Source organism: Podarcis melisellensis (genome assembly GCF_964234715.1).
Source record: "Podarcis melisellensis genome assembly, chromosome: 12".
Classification (NCBI taxonomy): Eukaryota; Metazoa; Chordata; class Lepidosauria; order Squamata; family Lacertidae; genus Podarcis; species Podarcis melisellensis.
The window spans coordinates 59487776-59510231 of NC_138544.1; the positions used below are offsets into that span (position 1 = coordinate 59487776).

Here is a 22456-nt window from a genome sequence, read left to right on the forward strand (position 1 = left end):
TGGCAGAGACGCTCCCGCTCGCTTCGGCCCGCCCTCCAGCGGGGAGGGCGCTGTCCAACCCACGCAAGGACAGCCCCGACGGCGCGGCGCTCCGCTGCAGCTCCCCGAAACCAGATCCGCCGCCGCCGCCGCCGCCGCCTTTTTCTCTCCAAGCTTAACCTTCTCGGGCGCGCAAAAAAGGAGCCGCAGAGCTTGTGCAGAGTGCGCGCCTACGGAGAGAAAGGTCTGCGCCGTCGGAGCGCTTCTCCTGTCTGAAGGGTTACTCTCTGCTCGCCAGAAACTGTGGTGGCAGCGCAGCGCGGCTGGTTCTGGATGCCACAAATCCTCGCAGGGGAGATCAAAGGTGGGCTTCCCGACCCTTCCCCTGTCCGCGACGTCGGATTGCTTCTCTCCCTCGCCCCCAGTTCAGCTCTTCCCTTTCTGTTCTGTGAGGTTGCTGGCGCCCAAGGGCTTTGCTCACCGGACACTCGACCCGCCCCCCCGCCTTCGCGAAGTTCTCCCCAGAAGTGAACCCCCATGGAGAGCCGACTCCAGCCGGACTCCTGCGTCCCCAAGAGGCAGCTAAGTCGAGATCTGGCCTGGTCAACCTGTGGCCAGACTCTTCCGATGCTCTTAAGGGCTTCACTAAGGACCGTCCACTTCTGCCAGTTGGGCTGGACAGACCGCCTGCCACACACACGCCATCCTGCAGCAGCCCAGCAGCCTGCGAGAAACCAGAGGGCTTTTACTTCACAGAATTGTAGAGTTGGGAGGGGTCCCGAGGGTCATCGAGTCCAACCCACTTCAGTGAAGGAATCTTTTGCTCCTAGGAGCCAACTCCTCGGGGCTGAGCTCCTTTCGGCCACCCCAATAAAATATTTGAGGGGGCTGCCCCCCCAAAAAAGATTGTTGGGCGTTGTCGTGGTGTGGTAACAACACACACACTGTAACAGGCTGTTTTTTGACTATGTAACTTCTATTTCAAACACAAATCAACATATAATATATCACAAAGTGTAATTCCATAGACCAGCACATCATGCAAATGAAACATATCCTGAGAAATTAAGGTCCAATCGATGGTCAGGAGATAAAGTCCATTCAGTTACTAAATTGGCCATCCACTGGACTTTAATTTCTCAGGATATGTTTCATTTGCATGATGTGCTGGTCTATGGAATTACTTTTTGTGATATATTATATGTTGAATTGTGTTTGAAATAGAAGTTACATAGTCAAAAACATCCTGTTACGTTGTGTGTGTTGTTACCAAGATTGTATTTACGTAACCTAAGGTTTAGTGGTGTTTTGCATTCAAATGGTGTGTGCATGCCATGCTATGTGATCGATTCTGCATTTTAGCGCTGAATTGGAGCAAATCGGGTTTTCTGTGGGTTGCTGTTTGCTTTGATTAAATCATAGGAAGGGACCACGAGGCTCATCTTGTCCAACCCCCTGCAATTTAGGAATCTTTCGCCCGAGGAGGGGCTTGAACCCATGACCTTCAGAATCTCATAAATCACAGGTTTTCCTGGGGAAAGTGCCGGGTCAATAAAACAACCGCCACCACCCTTTGGCACAGACCTGGAAAGCCTGAAACTGAGTCTCGAAAGCATCGAACAAAGAAGTGTGGGTGAGCCCTCAGACTTGTTCACCAAAGATTAGCTCTGATGGAATCTGAACACTTCCATGTTACACCCGACTCTTCATCAGGAAGGCTGGAACGACACAGAATTCTCAGCTACAGAGAAAAGACAAATTCCAGTTTGGCCCTAAGAATGTAAGAAGAGTCCTGTGGCTGGATGAGGCCAATGACTCACCCAGTCCCACACTCTGATCTCACAGTGGCCAACCAGGTGTCCCCAGGGTTGCATTTAGGCTGGTTCAGGCTGTTTCCCTGCACTGAGAACCAAGCCAAGGAGGTGCAAAATTGAGAAGATCCATTTGCCAATTTTTTAGAGCAGGGTGTGAGAACAGGATGCTGGACTCGAAGGCCCACTGGCCTGATTCAGCAAGCTCTTCTATGATCTTACCACACACACAAATTATTAATTCCTTGAAGCGGGTTGGAGAGGAAGTGAAGAGAGTGGAGGGAGGAGGTTGGGGAAAGAGAGGTTGGGGGCTCCAATGAGCGCACTTGCACACACACACACACACACACAGAGAGAGAGAGAGATCTGATGTCACAGGAGACTGCTGGTCAGTAATCACACAGTTTAAAATTGGAGTTAACTCTTTATTAGCAAAAACACAATCTCCATGGACTTCGTTGAGTGTCAGGCCTAATGAGCAGAGCAGTTGCTGTTGTTGTTGTTTATTGAATTTATATCTCACCCATACCCAGAGGTCTCAGGGCAGTTCACAGAAAAGTTCATTCCCAGTGGTCTTACTCTATGAAGATCAGTTGCTGAGATTGAAAGTCCCCCACGGCTGTCTACGTCCCCTCCTCTCCGGGGCTTTCCCCAAGCAGTCAGAGACTACATCTGTGTGCAGCAAACCTCCCCTCCACCCTTTTCATGCCTCATCTGGTTCTGGGAGACAGGGGGGAAGGGAAGTTTGTTGCAGCAGGAGGGGGAGACAGCCGTGACTCTACACCAGCCTGACTCATCTCTGCCTCTTGGCCTCTCTCTTCCCACCCTCCTGCTTCAGCTTCTGCTTCTAATTCTGGACTGCTCTCTGACACAGACTCTCCCTGCTCCCAGAGGTCTCAGGGCAGTTCACAGAAAAGTTCATTCCCAGTGGTCTTACTCTATGAAGATCAGTTGCTGAGATTGAAAGTCCCCCACGGCTGTCTACGTCCCCTCCTCTCCAGGGCTTTCCCCAAGCAGTCAGAGACTACATCTGTGTGCAGCAAACCTCCCCTCCACCCTTTTCATGCCTCATCTGGTTCTGGGAGACAGGGGGGAAGGGAAGTTTGTTGCAGCAGGAGGGGGAGACAGCCGTGACTCTACACCAGCCTGACTCATCTCTGCCTCTTGGCCTCTCTCTTCCCACCCTCCTGCTTCAGCTTCTGCTTCTAATTCTGGACTGCTCTCTGACACAGACTCTCCCTGCTCACTAAACCCTGTTGCCTCACCAGCTTCTGCCACCTCCGCCTCCCGGTCTACTCTCTTGGACCGCTCATTGTCATCCCACCACCAATCCCCAGGCTCTGAGCCTTCTTTCCTTGAGGGTTCCCCAGCCGGTTCATCCCACCATTCCTCTGCATCCAACCAGCCCATAACATGATGGGTGGGAAGAAATGCCCCTCAGCCCATCCTGAGCCATGACTGGCTGAGCAAACTTGGGAAATTGCTGTGAAGAGTTGGGAGGGTGAAGAATTGTTGAGGAAGGCTGTCAGTTTCGTAAAGTGATATTGTCAGGGGCCCAGTTATATGTGGCTGTGGTGCAGAGGAAAGATTAGAAGAGGAGGAGTCTAGGCTAAGGAGCAGAAGACACATCCAAGGGAAAGGGAAGGAGGGAGGGAGGTCTCAAGGACAGAGGAGCAGCACAGCAGGAAGAGATGTCCACTGACCCATTGGAAAAAAGGGGATCTCCTCTGCCTGGCGGCTGTTTGGCTGCTGGAGGAGTCCTTCCAGTTCTGACCCACAAATGTTTAGGGGAACTCTCGCACCCTGAGATCCCAGCAACCTCGTGCTGATGGGCCTCAGCAGGGCTTGTTCAGAAAAGGACCAGTTGCCAAAAACCACAGGAAAAGAGAGGGCACTTGTGTTCATGTCCTGTGTCGCAAAGGGTTGAGATGACCCTCAAGATCGCTTCCAACTCTACTATCCCAGGCGAACATATGGCAGCCCCTTCACCTTAACTCCCAAAAAAGATTGCAAGAGCTGTTTGTTCCCAGCGCAAGGCTAAAATTAGCCGATGGCAGCAGAAAAGTCATCTGTCACCTGGGCCTTGGACACAGAAGAGGCTTCTCCGCTTGGCAACTCCTGCTCAAGGTGAGGGTGCCGATGAGCAAGACCCAGTGCTCTGTGCCCATGCGCACACAGTTTTACCTTTAGGGTCCTTGCCTCAGCTGCAGCCTGGCCCTGGGAGTGGGGGAGAAGAAGGTTAGGCCAAGAAGTACTTCCCAGCATACGCAGGCTCTCTTGTGTGAGGTCAGCACAAAGCCAGGCTTGTCCATTGCAGGCCACTTCTTACATGTTCACCTGCCTCTTTCTGGGTGCAGCTGTTGAAACCTGCCTGCAAGTTTGGCAGCTGTTTCATGAGAGACACTTTGAATAAAAAGCTCTTTACTGGAGGGAATTGTTTTTGTTTGTTATTATGCTGTGCTCATAGACATCCAACTCTCTCAGGAGACAATGGAGAAGTGTGCCTTTGGGGGTGAAGTCAAACTGTTGGAAGGTCCCAGCACCTTCTTTGGCTGCAGATGTGGGAGAGACATGTTTTGTTGCAGCCGAGGCACATGAAGGCATCCCGTTGTGCTGCTGCAGATGCACCAGGGCACTTCTTCTCCCAGCGGTCACTCCTCCTCTGGTCACTGCTGTGGGCAGACGACTTGACTGTTTCGTGTTTTTATATTGTCAACCGCCCTGCGATCTTTGGATGAAGGGCAGTCTAGAAATGTAATGAATGAGTAGAATAAAATGAAGAAATCCCTCTTGCTAGCTGTGCGCTGTCCAAGTGCTGAAAAGCAGCCACAGCAGCTGAGCTCCACCCTCAGTGTGCTCCCCAGGCCCACAATATGACAGCGGCCTAAGGGTCTGTTCACAAGGGAGGTGGACTTGAACTGCAACCAAATCCTGCTGCAGCCATTGTTGGTTTCCAGCTGTGGTGAAGATGTGCTCATGCACCCCACACCCCACACCAACAAGGCCAGGCTCCAGCACAGACCCCATTCCTTGAGCACTGGCTATGGAGGCACCTGATGCTCACAGCCCAGTGGGGCTCATGATCTCTGCCCTACATGGTGTTGTGAATGACTTAGGTTAAAAAGGGATGGTACTTATTGGCGACAGGAGCAGAAATATGAGCTTCTTGTTTTAGAGATATGGCAGGGAAAGGTCTGGAGGACTCCAGGCAGGTGACAGAATGTGTCTTGTTTCCTCCACACCAGGCTTCCTCAAACTCGGCCCTCCATATGTTTTTGAGACTACAATTCCCATCATCCCTGACCACTGGTCCTGCTAGCTAGGGATCATGGGAGTTGTAGGCCAAAAACATCTGGAGGGCCAAGTTTGAGGAAGCCTGGGCCAACCTTTTGCCCTCCAGATGTTCTGTACTACAACACTCTTCAGCCACACTCAATAGCCATGCTAGCGGGGGCTGATAAGAGTTATAGCCTGAAACAGGCATAGGCAAACTCGGCCCTCCATATGTTTTGAGACTACAATTCCCATCATCCCTGACCACTGGTCCTGCTAGCTAGGGATCATGGGATTTTTGTAGGCCAAAAACATCTGGAGGGTTGAGTTTGAGGAAGCCTGCTCCACACCAAGGAATCGCAAAATTATGGAGTTGGAAGGGACCCCAGGGGTGCAGGAATCTCAGCTACAGCATCCCAGACATTTGACCATCCAGCCTCTGCTTTAAAATCTCCTAGGAAGGAGAGTCCACCTAAGGTCATAGGTGCTGCAGATTTAGAGACCTCCTCAGCAGCAACAGCTGTGCAAATGGCCTGTCATAGGAAGCAGATGTTCTTTTTGACCCCTGGAATGGGCGCTCCTTTAGCCTCACTCTCTTTGTGGGACAAAGAAATGCCCCCCTCAATTAAGAAAGACAAACACATTTGTTAACAGGTCCAAATGCATTGCAGCTACCGCCCGCTTTTAGGCACCTTTCAGAAAGCCCATCTTTTTGGGGAGTTTAATTGTTCATTGCCTTTAAACTGTGTCTGATGCAAAATTTATCAGCCTGGTTTAAATATAGACACATGGCACATCCGCTGCGAAAGCTCATAGCGATTCAAAATCACTGCATGTTTCCACGTCACTTCAAGCAGCTGAGGGGAGAAGGGCTTCTGAAAGCCTTGTTGACACAAGGAGTTATTCAGGAACACACACACACACCCCAGATCTGACACACACACACAAAGCAGCCGGTCTTGGATTTATCAAGTGGTAGATCAAAGGCAAAATAAAAGCAGACAAAGGTTTTGAGCCTCCCTCCCTCCCCACACCACCTAGCATATTGGGATTTAAACATTTTTATCCCAGCAGGGGAAAAGTGGCTAATAAAAAACTGTAAAATGGGAGGAAAGATGTTTAAACCTCCATTTTCTTGAAGGCGGCTCCTGAACTTCAAGAACTTTAGGGACCAAATAGTTATCTAAGCTACTTATTTGGGAGCTGTGTGTGTGTGTTTATTTACACATGCACACACAATAAGATAAAAGAAACTAATCTAGACAAAAGTAAAAACAGAGAAAGAGAAAGGAGGAAGAATGCAAAGGCCTCTCTCGCAGGTAAATCTTAACTCTTGCCTCACACAGAAAGGAGCGGACCCTCCCAGCTTTCGCCTCTGTGTTCTTCTCCCCGTCTCCCACCCTGGGAGATTTTCCTTTCTCTGCCTCTCACTCAGGGTCCTTCCCACCACCCACCACCCACCACCTTAATCCAAATAAAGTCCCAGAGCAGAGGACACCAAGGGAAACCAAAGAGAAAGAAATAATAAAGAAGAGAACCGGAATAGAGGAGAGAACAAGAGATCAAAAGCACTTCTGAGTTTCCATCTGTCAGTTACATACAATTTCCCCCAAAAAAATATTCACTCTCAGATGACATCCAGCTGTTCTGCCTTCTGCTAAGCAATACTTTCAGGTCCAAATACTTCAAATTCACTCATTTCCTTTCCTCTCCTAGTCTCCCACCCTGGGAGATCTTCCCTTCCTAGCCTCTCACTCAGGGTTCTTCCACCAACCATCTGACACCTTCTATATATATATTTACAAACATTTTTGGTGAATCTTTCCCATCCCACTGCCCCAACCCCAACCCCAACCCCTGGGGAACCGACGGCTTCCTGGAAAACTTTAAGAGCCTAAGACAAGACAAGCTGCTGGATCAGGCCCAAGGGGTCCCAATCCAGTCCAGGATCCTGCTCTCACAGGGGCCAACCAGGTGCCCATTATAGGAAGCCCACAAACAGCAGCTGAGTGCAAGAGCAGCAACTCTCCACAGAGTAGCATGCCCTGCAATGTCCCTCCTCTCCCGTTGTTGTCTGGGGGGAGGGGCATCCTGGCTCTGCCCTCAACTTTACATTGCATCTGGATTGGACAGGGTTTTGGGGGGGACAGGGGGTGGCAGATGTGGAGGACTCCCTGGTCCTGAATCCCCAGATGCGCAAACTGGGAGTCATTCTGGACTCCCAGCTGTCCATGGAGGCGCAGGTCAGTTCTGTGTCCAGGGCAGCTGTCTCCCAGCTCCATCTGCTATGCAGGATGAGACCCTACCTGCCCGCAAACTGTCTTGCCAGAGTGGGGCATGCTCTGGTTATCTCCCGCTTGGACTACTGCAATGCGCTCTACGTGGGGCTACCTTTGAAGGTGACCTGGAAACTACAACTAATCCAGAAGGTGGCTGCTAGACTGGTGACTGGGAGTGGCTGCCAGGACCATATAACACCGGTCCTGAAAGACCAGCATTGGCTCCTAGTACGTTTCCGAGCACAATTCCAAGGGTTGGTGCTGACCTTTAAAGCAGTGAATGGCCTTGGTCCTATATACCTGAAGCAGCTTCTCCACCCCCATCGTTCAGCCCAGACACTGAGGTCCAGTTCCAAGGGCCTTCTGGCGGTTCCCTCCCTGCAAGAAGTAAGGTTACAGGGAACCAGGCAGAAGGCCTTCTCTGTAGTGGTGTCCACCATGTGCAACACCCTCGCATCAGATGTCAAGGAAATAATCAACTATCTGACTTTTAGAAGATACTAAAGGCAGCCCTGTTTAGGGAAGTTGTCAGAGCTGCCCAGAGTCCCAGCTCACAGAGGACCAACGCCAGTTCTTGTTATATACAAAAGTCTTTATTAAGGTTCAGTTTCGATTTCCAAGCCGCGGCGCGCAGCTCTACGTCTCAACCCTAGACCATCGAAGCTCCGTCTGAATCTCCTCCCCTCTGACACCAGTTTAAGATTCTAGCCCTGCTCCACCTCTTCCTCTGTTCTCTCCTCCTCTGGGTCCTCCTGTCTGCTGGTGCATTCCCCTTTCTGGACTCTTCTGACGCTGAGTCCCCTGACTCCTCCCCCTGCCTCCGGCGGGCTTTAGGACCTGGTTCCCAATCTGGGTTCTCTGCTGTCCCGCGCGACTTTACATTTGAACTTGGCGCTCGCGCCCAGCCAGTGACCTTCCTCCTGACCGTTACACTGCTTCTGTCACTGCTTCCCTCTTCCGGGAGGCTATCTGGACCTGATTTCCCCTCCTTTCCCTGACTCTTCGATGGAGGCGTGGTCAGCCCTGACTCATTTTCTCTCCCTGCTGGGGGAGACGCTCGCCCCGATACCTGGGACTCTTCCCCCCCCACTACGCTCTGGTGGGGAAGCTGGTCCTGATCTCCAACTGCTGCTCTGGGAGTCCCCACTGGCCCCTTGCTCCTGGAGTCTCCCCCTTGGGGCCCCCCTTGCCCTGGCCATCGGCGCCCCCTTCTGTGAATCTTCTGATTCGCTGGAGAGGCTCATGGAATCTCTCGGGCCACTACCATCTTCTCCTACGCTGCCCTCAGATTCTTCCCCTTCGCTCTCCATCTCCTCTCTTCCCTGTGCCTCTGCTCCTGAACCCCTGACAGAAGTTTTTAATGTTTGACCTTTTATCATGTTTTTAATTTTCTGTTTGGAGCTGCCCAGAGTGGCTGGGGAAACCCAGCCAGATGGGCAGAGAATGAATAAATAAATAAATAAATAAATAAATAAATAAATAAATAAATAAAAAGTAGTAGTAGTAGTAGTAGTATTTTACAGTGCTTTGCCTGGTGTCAGAGCTGCCTCCAGGTCCCAGCTCACAGAGGACCAACGCTAGCCGGTAGTAATGTACAAAAGTCTTTATTGAGGTTCAGTTTCCATTTACAAGCCACAGCGTGCAGCCCTACGTCTAGACACTAGATCGGCGAAGCCCTGTCTGAGTCTCCGCTCCCTGTACACCAGTTTAAGACCCTAGCCTTACTCCACCTTTTCCGTTGCTCCTTTCTCCTCCGGGTCCTTCTGCCCCCCGGTGTCTCCTCCTTCCTGGACTCTTCTGATGCTGACCCCCCTGACTCCTGCCCCTCCTTTCGGCGGGCTTTAGGACCTGGCTCCCTATCCGGGCTACCCACTGTGCCGCTCGCCTGTACATTTGAACTTGGCGCGCGCGCCCAGCTTCCAACCTTCCTCTTGACCGTTTCCTCGCTCTCCGATGGAGGCGTGGCCAATCCTGACTCATCTCCTCCCGCTGGCGGTGAGCAGCCTGATCCCGATACCTGGGACTCCTCCCCCCTACTGCTCTTTGGTGGGGAAGCTGGTCCCGATTTCCAGCTGCTGCTCTCTGAGTCTCCTCTGGCCCCTTCTTCCTGGGGTGTCCCCCTTGCTCTGACCCTGGGAGCCCCTTTCTGTGAGTCTTCCGATTCGCTGGAAAGACTCAGAGACCTCGGACCACTGTCATCGCTTACGTTTCCTTCGGATTCCTCCCCCTCGCTCTCCGTTTCCTCCCTTTCCTGTGCCTCTGCTCCTGAACCCCTGACACCTGGGTAGGGTCTGCTGCTGACACCTTAATCCTTGCAGCCATGACTGCTGAGAAAGGACTCTGAATGTGTTGTTGTTGTTGTTGTTGTTGTTGTTGTTGTTGTTGTTTATACCCTGCCTTTTTCCCTGACAGGGGCTAAAGGCTGCTTACATTAAATATTTTATTTTTTCCATTTTACAGCATTCAACAATGAATAAAAATCTACACAAATCAAATAATGTTTTCTGTGACTTCCCTCCCCTTCTGCGGTTTCTTATTTTTCTATTATTTTATCACTGCAAATCCAAATTTACCCTTCTTACAAATTTATAATTCCTTTAAATTTCTTACTGCTTGTGTTTATATCAATGCTGCTAATGTATTTAATAGTTTACAATTTCTTTTTCATGTATTCAATAAATTTCCCCCATTCTGTTACAAAAAAATCATCATCTTGATCTCTTAATCTTCCAGTAAGTTTTGCCATCTCTGCGTATTCCATCAGTTTTAATTGTCAATTGCCTTTTAATTGCCAGTTGTCTCTTTCTGGAGCCAGTTCCTCTTTCCAGTTTTGGGAAGATATCATTTGGGCAGCCATGGTACCATGCATCAATAGTCCCCCCCCCCACTCACCCCAGAAAGACCAAATATCAAGGCAGCTCACAGGTAAAAATAAGAACAGCAAAAACCTAGGAAGAAAAAAGTCATAGTAGCATCACAGAATGATAGAACTGTGGAGTTGAAAGGAGACCCCAAGAGTCATCTCTGCTAAAGCATCCATGGCAGATGACCATCCAACCGCTGCTTAAAAACCTCCAAGGAAGGAGAGTCCACCACCTCTCATGAGAGTCCCTTCCACTGTCGAACAGCTCTCACTGTCAGAAAGTTCTTCCTGATGTTTAGTCAAAATCTCCTTTCTTTTAACTTGAAGCCGTTGGTTCGCCTCCTACCCTGCAGAGCAGGAGATAACAAGCTTGCTCCCTCTTCCCTGTGACAGCCCTTGAGGTCTTTGAAGATGGCTCTCCTATCTCAGTCTCCTCTTTTCCAGGCTAAACATACCCAGCTCCTTCGACCATTCCTCATCAGGCATTGTAGCACCTGGCACATTTATTGTGGCAGGGGGGAAAGCATGTGTGGGCCACAGCCCAATTCCATCAGATGCATGAAAGTTTGATAATATGCTACAGTTTTCTTTCCACCTCTGCCCATGGATATATTTCTAGGAAACATCCCAAATTACATCACATATCTGAGCAAAGCAAGCTCCAGTTTCCAAAAGCTGTGCAATTTCAGCCACTGGCTGCTTGACAACACAAGAGAGACAATTCTTTGCTCCTCCAGATGTGGAGGGACTGCAATTCCCATCATCCCTGGACATCAGGCAGTGGAGGTGGAAGTCTAATGAGACTTGGAGGGTTTGCAGAATAGCCATTTAATACAGAGGAAAGAAAGACGGAAAAAGTGAAGAGTGTCAAGGATCTTTCAGCTAAGGATCCCGCTGCCATGGATACGGTGATCTGCTTATAGCTCCAGGGCAGGATTCTGCTCAGCCCCCAGGCTGGAGGAAGCCCGGTTTACACCAGAGGAAAGAGGAGCTATTTCTTCAGCGTCAGCCTACAAGTGCAGCAGGAGGTGTAGCCTGGTGTTTAAAAACCACTTATAAATTTATTAAACGGTTTGCAAATCCTTGTATAGGCCAAGCGGGTTCTGTTGCTCCAAATTAATTAACCTGGATTAAATGCCACTCACTGGGACTGAGGGGGGGGGGCATTAGCTGGTGGGATTTGTGATTGTTATTGTCATTGAGTCATTAGTCGCTTTCTATACAATTCTCTCAAGGCAATATACAATACGAACAAAACAAAAAACACCACAGTTAAACAGCAACAGCCTGCAGAAACACTGAATACTAAAGCCACACAAAATAAACCTTTTCATCACCAACCAGAAATGTGAGAACATCTGCTAAATCTGAGCTCGAACGCTCAGGCTCCGTCTTAAGCTAGACTTAAGCATGTCTTTCTGACCAAACTGCAGGAGGCAGTGGAAGACAGGAGTGCCTGGCGTGCTCTGGTCCAGGGGGTCACGAAGAGGCGGACACGACTAAACGACCAAACAACAACAACAAAAGCATGTCTTGGTATCTGAATTACCATTTTAAGCCTGCCTGAACAACGTTGCTGTATCAGTTACTCTTCATCAAGTATTTTGAGTGAGTATATGTTATTTTCACCTTTTACAAGACTATACTGTATTGTGTGTGATTGTTGTTTTAAAGGGGAAATACCAGGAGAATCCGGTCTGCCTTAAAGCATCCTGGGTTAGTTAAACTAAAAGGCTCTGTTTAGTTGTTTAGTCATGTCCGCCTCTTCGTGACTGCCTGGACCAGAGCATGCCAGGCCCTCCTGTCTTCCACTGCCTCCCGCAGTTTGGTCAAACTCATGCTAGTAGCTTCGAGAACACTGTCCCACCATCTCGTCCTCTGTTGTCCCCTTCTCCTTGTGCCCTCCATCTTTCCCAACATCAGGGTCTTTTCCAGGGAGTCTTCTCTTCTCATGAGGTGGCCAAAGTATTGGAACCTCAGCTTCAGGATCTGTCCTTCCAGTGAGCACTCAGGGCTGATTTCCTTAAAAGGCTAGAACCAGCCTATTTAAGCTTCTCTTAAATAGGGATGACACTCTGCTGAACTCACAAATATGAGGAAAGAAGAAGAATATCTGTTAAATATAGCCTCTCCTAGCATCTATTCACATCCCAACAGGATTTGAGAGCTGTTTTACCAACACAGCAGCAGTCTGACACACACACACACACACACACACACACACACACACACACACATCAGGAAGAAAACACTGCAAAAATAAAAATGAAAGTGAAAGGGACCCTTGGCTAATGTTTTGACACCCCTCAGGGTTTTCTCTGGGACATGATAATGTAGCTGTGGGGCTGGGAGCAGGCCAGGTGTGGGAGGGCCCCGATCCCTAATCACAGCTCCTGAGTCCTGACATCCCTTTTTTCACCTCTTGCAAGGGAATCCCTAGGCAGTGGGGAGAGAGCCTTCCTGGTACACAGAGATATTTTCAGAAAGTCTGCTGGGTGTGAAATTAATGTTGTAGAAAAAGCAGCACTTGAAGCAGTTTTGCTCTCAGCTCCCTCCCTTTCGCGCCGGGACGCTGGGTTCCTCCAGCCGCTCGCGCATCTCTCCAGCTTGCGGGGACTGAGCCGGTCTCTGGCTCCTCTGGTGCGCAACTCTGGGCTGAGGATAATGTGTGACGAGCATAAATAATCCACGTCTACAGCACTAATAAATAAGTCAGTGCCCAGAGGAATCATAATACCTGCCTGGCGTCTCTCGAACACCTGGCAGCACCTGGGGGGGAAGGTGGCAAAGCCAGTGGCACTGCCCAGCGCACCTGCCTCTCGGCCATGCAGCCACCAGGCACACACTCCCCCTCTTGTCATGGGACTCCTGCTCCATTCTCATGGACGAGAGGAGTTAAATCCATGCGCCTCTTCCCTCTTCCTCCTGGGCCTGGGATGCCCCCATCCCCACATGGCTTCACGGCTCCTGAGCAACGTGATGACACCAGGGTCCCCAGAGAGGAGAGGAGAGGAGAAGGTGAGAGCAGGCAGTAATCCCTCGCCTCCCCCCCCCCGCCCCCACCTACTGGCTATTCTCCAAGGCTAAAAATACCCAGGCTCAGACTGCTTAGGTGGGTGCTGGCTTGCAGGCTCCAGTGAGCCAGAGGCAAAGAAGGCTGGGCTGGGGAATCATGGAACTGTCAAGCTGGAAGGGACCTCAAGGGCCATCTAGCCCAACCCCTAGCAATGCAGGAATCTCAATAAAGAGGCCATGGCAGGTGGCCGGCCATGGCAGCCAAGTGAGTTGAGGGGGGTGTCCCTGTTAGAATTCCTGCTCCGTGACTCCAGTCATGGGACTGTTGTCTCACACATGACGGTGTATGTTTTGACTCCACAAAGCGGGAAGTGATGGAGACAGGATGTTTGTGTTCCTGTGTTCCGTGAAGTGGAACTATTGTCCTTTGTTCTTTTCCTCTTCGCTGTCTGATGCTAGAGAGGGAGGGAACCATGTTGCAGTGCTCGGTGTGTGTTTATATGTAAATAAAGTAGATTAGCCAAAATGCTGAGTTGCTGAGCTCTGTTACGCGAACTACACAGACTCTGTGGATCCCTAAGTGTGCCGGTGTCATTTGGCATCAGTCGCTGTGATGTTTGGGCTGAAGAAAGCTTATGAAGCTCCCGAATGATCGACCAGGAGGGAGAGAACATGCCAGTCAGGCACGTGTCTCTGCCAGAGTCCTACTTGAGTGTAGGCTGAACTCCTGACAGTCCCTGCACTTTCAGGACTTGGACAGCACCCCAGGCTGATTTTTCAGCTCTGCCCTTCAATCTCCACAGCCTGTGGCTCCATGTGGGCTGGGCAGCCCCATGCCCAAGAGGGTGTCTAGTGAAAGGAGGGATTTGCTCCTCCAAGCAAGGCAGCTGAGCTGGAAGAATCACCCGGGGGGGGTTCAGGGGGCCTCTCCCTCGACTGGGAGTGGCATTTCATGGAGTCATAGAATTGCAGAGTTGGAAGAGACACCCCAAGGGTCATCTAGCCCAACCCCCTTGCAATGCTGGAATCTCACCCCAAGCATCCCTGACGTATGACTATCCAACCCCTGCTTAAAAACCTCCAAGGAAGGAGAGTCCACAACCTCCCAAGGGAGTCTGTTCCACTGTCTAACAGCTCTTACTCTCAGAAAGCTCTTCCCAGTGTTTAGTTGGAGTCTCCTTTCTCGTAACTTGAAGCCACTGGTTCGAGTCCTACCATCCAGAGTAGGAGAAAACAAGCTTGCTCCCTCTTCCATATGAAAGCCCTTCAGATATTTCCTCTCAGTCTCCTCTTTTCCAGTCTAAACATCCCCAGCTCCTTCAACCGTTCTTCATAAGGCTTAGTTTCCAGACCCTTGATCATCTTGGTCACCCTCCTCTGCACGCCTTCCAGCTTGTCAACATCCTTCTTCAATTGTGAGCCCAGAACTGGACCCAGGACTCCAGGTGTGGTGTGAGCAAGGCAGAATAGAGCGGGACTATGACTTCCCTTGACCTGGACACTAGACTTCTGTCCGTGCAGCATGAGAGTAACCTTCCAGAACACACAGGGTGGCAGAGAGTCCTCGGGTCCTGCTCTGCCTGGGCTCACTGCACCTCAAGCCACTCTCAGAGTGCCTGAACGGATGCAAAGGACTTTCATCATCTTCTGTGCCTGGGGCAGGCGAGCCCAGTTACGTAATGCGGAGGAGCTGCATGATGGATGGGCCTGGAGGCTGAGCCCTCCTTTTGGCTTCCTCCTGGGGCGACTCCTCTGAACCTTTTCCACATTTTGAGGCCCCAGACCATCCTCTCCTTCCCCCCCCAACTCTCTCCCTTCCTGTTAATTTATCCGGCTCTGCAAACTGCAGAGGCAGGAGCAGCAGTGAAGTTACCGTGCAGTTGTGGGAGCCCAAAGGCGGAGTGGTTGCCATGGTGATGAGTAGCCCCTCTACAGAGAGAGAGAGAGAGAGAGAGAGAGAGAGAGAGAGAAGGAGGAGGAGGAGGAGGAGGAGGAGGAGGAGGAGGAGGAGGAGGAGGAGAAGGAGAGGAGCTGGGAAGAGAAAATGCTTCTGGTGGTTGGTTTTGCCCATGAGCATAGAATCATAGAATCGAAGAATTGTAGAGTAGGAAGGGGGCATCAAGGGGCATCTAGTCCAACCCCCTGCAATGCAAGAATATGCAGTGGTCCCTTAAGGGGATCGAACCTGCGACCCTGGCATTATCAGCACCACACTTTAACCATCCAAGTTATCCTGTGTTGGATACAACCTACACGGTACCTAACTAAAATATAAAATTGTCAAGAATGTCATGACATGGTAGGTGGTGTGGTCATGAACTAGTGGTACTGCAAATTTACTGGGTGGCTGAGTAGGCTTTTTGCACCCTCCATCCCTGATCACCTCCAACCCCAAAAAGCATTTCCAGCAGCTGGTTGTGGGCAACAGACAGGCAGTATAGAAGCTCATGGAAGGAAGAAGGTGGTCCACTGAGGTGGGATGCTATGGAGCACTGGAGGCAAGCAGAGGAGGAGAGGGGGAGGAAGAGGGTGATTAGCCTCCTCCATCTTTGCTTTCCACCCTGTCCTCTCCTCCCTTGGCTTTCCATATTAAAAGAATTAATTCAGTGGGAGATGGCAGAGCAGGAAGCCAGCCAGACCCAGGAAGACCCTGCTGTGAGACATTGCACAATGGGCTGCAGTTATTGACAGAGGCAGGTTTGTCTTCTCCTGCTCTGGAGGGTAGGACCCAGACCAATGGCTTCGAGCTACAAGAAAGGAGATTCCCACTAAACATCAGGAATAACTTTCTGTCACGAAGAATTGCTCCACAGTGGAAGGGATTCCCTCAGGAGGTGATGGACTCTGCTTCTTTGGAGATTTTGAAGCAGAGGTTGGATGGCCACCTGCCATGGTTGCTTTAGTTGAGATTCCTGCATTGCAGGGGGCTGGACTAGATGACCCTCGGGGTCCCCTCCAACTCTACAACTCTATGATTCCATCAGCAGAACCACACACACACCATCTCTTAAGGCGGAGTTTGGCAAATAACAGGAGAGTTGCTCCTTCAAGTGCCTGGTCCTCAAGCTGCATGTGAAGTCCCTGGACCCAAGATAGCAATTTGGCAGCCAATGCAGTTCTTGGAAAAGGGGGCGCAATATGGTCCCACCTGACTCCACCACCTGAGATCTGGGTGGCTGCACTTGGCACCAGCTGGGCCATCTTCAAGGGCAGTCTCACATACAGCACATTGCAGTAGCCTACGCAGGAGTTTCCTGGAGCACGTGCCACTGCTGCAATGCTATCGCAGTCCAGGAAAGGCTGGTGAACAGGCCATGGCTGGAGGTAGGTGCTCCTCATACATTGTTGTACACCACCCCAATCTCTGAGCAGTTTTGAGGGGATCCAGGGTCCATGTTTCCTTTGGGCTCTTTGGGCCTTTGGGCAAGAGCAAAGACTGTGCTGTCTCTGCGATATGTGGTTTCTGTATTGCTTCGCCCTCTAAGGTGTACTCTTTTGTTGTCTCCTGAGACAGACAGAGGCAGACAACAATTTTGCTGCATGTTTTGTGATGTTAAATCTCTGCAGGGGCTCTCTTGCCAAAGAGCAGTTGCCCCAAACCTGCAACTAGGCGTCTAGAGGTTTCTCCTTTTATACTTTAACAAAAAAAATACCGAAGAACAACAGGTTGCAGGACTGAAAGTGCAGAGGAGGGAAGCATCCCTGTGGCTTTCATTAAGCGGAAACCATTTGATCTGGAATGAATGGAGGAGGAGAAGAGCAGAGCCCCCAGCAGAGCAGCTTCCCTGAGTCACTGCGTCCAAAGACTCGCGGATAATAGTTCTGGGGAGGCATTTCTGGGTCAGGCCAAGCCAGCCTCTCACAGCAACGTGGATCTTCCTGCACAGCCAATACCCATCTTCCCTCTCCTTGCCATTCAGCTGCTCTTTAGGAAATTGTGGCTCTCCTGTCCTTATGCAGATGTGGACAGACACCTGCCATCCCATCTTGATATAATAGCAATGATGATGATGATGATGATGATAATACTCAGAAGGAACCATGCCAGGTGGACAAGGAATGTCCTCTGGGCAGTCCTGCATTGTTTGTTTGACTAAAAAGTACCCTACAGAGCAAGGTCCCAGCTGGATCTGATGGTATTAATCAACAGGTTTTTCCAAAAAGGATGCAACACAACCTGGACATCTGTTCCTCCTCTGTTAATTATAATGGTTTAATTCACGCAGAAATGAAAAGTGTGCGTGTATTAATGGAGGTTTAAAATGGAAAACTGTTAAATGTGTATTGCTGAAGGGTTGCTAACACTGGGGTTTTTCACAAGAATTTTTCTAAAGGACTCTGAGCTGTCACTAGTTTATGCTTACCTGTTGATTGTTTCTCTCCTATGTACTGAGAGTGAACCTTTGATCATGTGATGAAGGTCTTGAGTTGCAAATTTGTCACCTAGGAAGGGTGGTGGCCACGAGTCTTTCTCTGAACGCAAAGAGAGACCTCTGCTTTTAGTTCTGATTGGATTATATTGTATTTTGTAAGATGCTGAGCCTGTGCTGGACAGCACAAGATATTGTATAGGTATTTTTGATGTTTAAATTCTGTCTGGAAGAAAGTTCTGCCAGTAAAAGTTTAAATAATGTTTTCATGGGTCTTCATTTCCAAAGGAAATGTGCCCAGTTACTTCAGACTGCGCTATATTTAATACCTGCAACATCCTCTCTCCCCAGACCCAGAACATGGTGCTGGTTTCGTGATCAGAAAAACAAACTCCACATTCCCAGCTTAGGGAAAAGTTGAGGCTCCATTAGTCTGACCAGGAGAGCTGTTCCCCAAGACACACACACACACACAGAGAGAGAGAGAGAGAGAGAGAGAGAGAGAGAGAGAGAGAGAGAGAGAGAGAGAGAGAGAGAGAGAGAGAGAGAGCTTCTTTGCTCCTCTTTATCCCCCGCAGAGCAGGACTGAGCAAACATTTGTGGCTTAGAACAAGGCATCTCCTGGGCCTTCGTAACACACTCCACTCTTGCCGTATTAAACTTTTAGGAAGCAGAGATTGCACCAGCCTGCCGCAGGCCTCCCTTGGCCAGATCTCACTGAGGATAACGGCTTCTGGCAACTGCTTTCTCTTGGCTGTCTCTTCAATATTATGGCCTGGCTCTCACGTTACATCCCCCATATGAATCCGCCCTCGGTTTCTGAGTAGCGAGATATTAAAGGGCAGCCCCCGGGGAAGACAGGAGCTGACAGTGGGTTGCTTGTGGAGGGAGCTCTGAGCTGACTTGGTTGCTGTGTGTAGCGGATCAGATTTAAGAGAAGCTGATGCTGGCCGGGTCAAGTGCAGCTGACAGCTTACATGGCAAAGATAGGGCCCAGACTACCTAAAAGTAGGAGGCATTTTCTGACATGGTGGGATCTGTAGAATAACCAGCATCCTATAACCAAGATGCTTAATTTTGATTAATGCATGAAGGGGTTGACACCATAGAGTAAGCTGCCCTGCTAGGCCTAGCGAGGTCACTTCCCCTTACTTAGTTCAGCTTCCAGTCTACAGGTGAACTTCAGCAAGCGAAGAGGTTCTGAGCTGGTTGCTGCAGCTCAGGCTGCATGGCTCTTACAAGCCTCTTTTGAGTTGCTAACCAATAATTTGGGAACTTTCACTACAGGTCAACTAAGCCAGGTTTTTCTGCCTGTGCAACTTTTCTGACTTGTATGGGAAAGCACAGGAATCTGACCTTCGAAGAGTTTGTAAGTAAACCATTTTAAACTTTCCAAACATGGTGGTCTTTTTCTATGTCAAAGGAAGAGGGGAACTTTGGAAGGAACTTGGAAGGGCATATTTTAAAGGTCTAACAGCCACACTTTACTTTGCTGTGCGTTTTGTGATTTTAAAGCTCTGCTGGGGTTCTCTCGCCCAAGAGTACTAGCCTCTAACTTGGGTCTTGGCATCCCAGGAATTCTCCTTTTTATACCTATTTTTTCCTTGAACCAACAGAACTGAGACATCCCCAACTACTGCAACTGAAAGACCTGACCTCAACAACATTCTCCCCTCCTGTGGTTTTTAGCTACTGATATTCAGAGTCATTGCTGCCTCTAACTATGGCAGGACTTAGGATGTGGTCCAAGATTCCATTATGCACTTATGATGGAGGCAGGCTGCCTAACTCCTCTGTCTCATGAGACAATGGAGGAGAGCACCTTTGGGGGTGAGGTCAAGCTGTTGGGAGGTAGCAGCACCTGCTGTGGCTGCAGGGACTGATGTGGGAGAGACATGTTTTGTTGCAGCTGGGGCAGATGGAGGTGTCCAGTTGTGCTGCTGCATTTGCACCAGAGGGTTTCTCCTTCCAGCAGTCATTCCTTCTCTGGCCACTGCTATGGATGCACAGCCTGACTGTCTGTCTCCAGGCACTGCGGTCATCTGCAAGGGATTCCCGTATGGCAGAGTTGATGTTGCCAACCTTCATTTTATGTTTGCAGACATCTTTGTGAGGCAGAGTTGGTCTGCCAATTGGTCTGGTGCCAGAAGCCAGCTCCCTGTGGAGTACATCCTTTGGTGCCTAATGTGGCATGTGAAACACAAGAGCAGTCAAGTACAACATTCCTAGAGTGGACATGTTTACACATGGGGAGGAATGTCCAGCCAGCAGGAAAACTTCCTGTTTCCTTCTGGGCTGGGACAGACTTCCTCTGCATGTGACTAGAGGTGGGCGTGGCCTCACCTGTGCAGGTAACAAAAGCATAGGACTGGCCCCCATCTCTCTCTCTGTGACTACTTTAGTTGAAGAAGCAATATCTGATTAGCCAAAGATGCTCTCTTGGCTTCCAGCCAAGAGAGGACAAAGGGACTGTCTCTTTATGGGATAGTTTCCAGGTTTATGTTACTTTTCTAAGCTAAGTCTGCCTTCTGGGGTCCGATTGTGAACAGAATGTGAGTGAGTAAACTCTTTTTATACTTTTATAGAAGACTGTGCCGTGTCTTATCTTTTATGAGGAAATAATGGGAAAATACCAGAACAGTTACTATAGAGGGTTTAGCAGCCTGAGCAAACACATCCGCTGTGAGTTTAAAAGGGGGAATGTTACTCTACTAAATTGTGAACCTGTTAACACAAGTTGGAAAGGCTATAATCAAACAATATATCCTCTCCTGCATCCCTGGACATTCCCACACCTAACACCAAACAAGCATTTATATCCTCATTGTTGTCATCTTACTTTAGACGCATGGGAAGATTGGAAACTGCCTTACACTTAGTCAAACCGTTGGACCCAACTAGCTCCAGGTGCTGTTCAGTGACTGGCAGCTGTCACTCTCTAGAGTCTGAGTGCAGAAGACATTCCCAACCCCACCTGGAGATGCCAGGATTGAACCTGGGATCTTCTGCATGTGAAACACGTACTTCTACACTAGGGCTTTCCTACGTCCTGGACACATCCGGGAATTGGGCTGCAAAACAGCATCCAGGCGGATTTCTGCTGAATCAGCAAAATGTCCAGGAAGACCCAAACGTATGGCAGCCCTAGTGTGGAAGCAAAAATCCTTCGTCAGGATTTTCATTTTGGGGGGGTATATGGCAACGTTATTCTACACTCACCTGCAGCCCTTTGCATCTCTCTCTGTTGTCTGCTGCTGCTGCTGGGGGCAGGGGGCCCAGAACTACACAGGAGTCGGGGGGGGGAGCCTGTGTGATAGCTTCCTGTCCCATAGGATCAAGGAGAAGGCTGACAGGAACCTGTGTGACAGACTGCCGGGCCCAATTAGCCGGGAGCTGGTTCTGCGGCTGGAAGATGGGGAGTGCGAGGCTCGGCCGCAGAGGATTGTGCCTGGGCTTAATTGGGCTCCTGCATCCTCCCCATGCTCCTTCTTAACTCAGTGATTTGATCTCTCTTAATGGCTGTGTGGAAGGGAAGGAGAAGCGCATGGCCCCAGTGGGCGGGAACGGCAGAGCGACCGAGCTCCACAGCATCGCCTCTGCAGGGCTGATTCTGCAGACTTGCTTTTTCTCCCCAGCTGGGCCTGTGCTTCGCTCTTCATTTCCGAAATGCAGAGGAAAGAGGGCCTCTTCCAGGGGAGCACAAGACTGCTAATAGGTGGCGCAGGGATGCAGGTGGCGCTGTGGTCTAAACCACTGAGCCTCTTGGGCTTGCTGACTGGAAGGGCAGTGATTCAAATCCCCACAACGGGGTGAGCTCCCGTTGCTCTGTACCAGCTCCTACCAACCTAGCAGTTCGAAAGCACACCAGTGCGAGTAGATAAATAGGTACCGCTGTGGCGGGAAGCTAAATGGCGTTTCCATGCACTCTGGTGTTTCCATGCACATCATGGTGTTCCGTTGCACCAGAAGTGGTTTCGTTCTGCTGGCCACATGACCCAGAAAGCTGTCTGTGGACAAACGCCGGCTCCCTCGGCCTGAAAAGCAAGATGAGCCTCGCAACCCCATAGTCGCCTTTGATTGGACTTAACCATCCAGGGGTCCTTTGCCTTTAACTAAAAGATGGCAGGTGATGCAAGGCAAGGAACTGCTGTCCCGTGGGGCTCCCTGTCTCAGAATCACAAGGCGTCCGAGAGGGGCTCCTCCTGGCGGTGCCATCAGCCAGGGAACTCACTCAGCAGAATGTGGAATTACAGAGAGGGAAAGGGATATTTACAAGCTGGAAGGTGTGCAGAGGAGGGGAACTAAGATGATCAAGGATCTGGAAACGAAGCCTTGTGAGGAGCTGGGTATGTTTAGCCTGGAAAAGAGGAGACCAAGAGGAGAGACAAGAGCCATCTTCAGATATCTAAAGTCACATATTTGATTGTGCATACTCTTGACCGCTCTTAGCCAAAGTGTGGGCATTTTGACTAATGTCCAGCCTAGCTTCCATTGCAGAGGCATCCCCCCCTGAAACGTGTCTGCTGAGTTGTTCACAACTATTCATTTTATTTTTTGATATATATTTTTTCCAAGTCTGTATCCTACTTTTCCATGTCTTGCAAAACACCAGAGGATGCTAAAAAAAAAAAGCAAAAATGTCACATGAATTAAGGAAACATTGCAAAAGCAGCAGGTAAAACCTTCTAAACTGAAAGCACCAGAAATAATAATGTTGTTTTGTACACCTCATTCTCCAGGTGGTGAGAGACTCTGGGGCACCTGTTCAGTTTCCTTGAGACTGAAGGTCAGCGGAGTCTGTGGTGTCTGCAGGCTACATGGTTTCATTGACAAATATACATACAATCTGAGCATAGGGACCTGGGT

At 50.0% G+C, this 22456-nt stretch overlaps 1 protein-coding gene across 1 annotated transcript in view; it reads left to right on the top strand.

The window, feature by feature from the left end:
• The window catches only part of LOC309353157 (uncharacterized protein), a 76502-nt gene that overhangs the window by 1087 nt on the left and 52959 nt on the right, over window positions 1-22456 (top strand). The window lies entirely within an intron of this gene.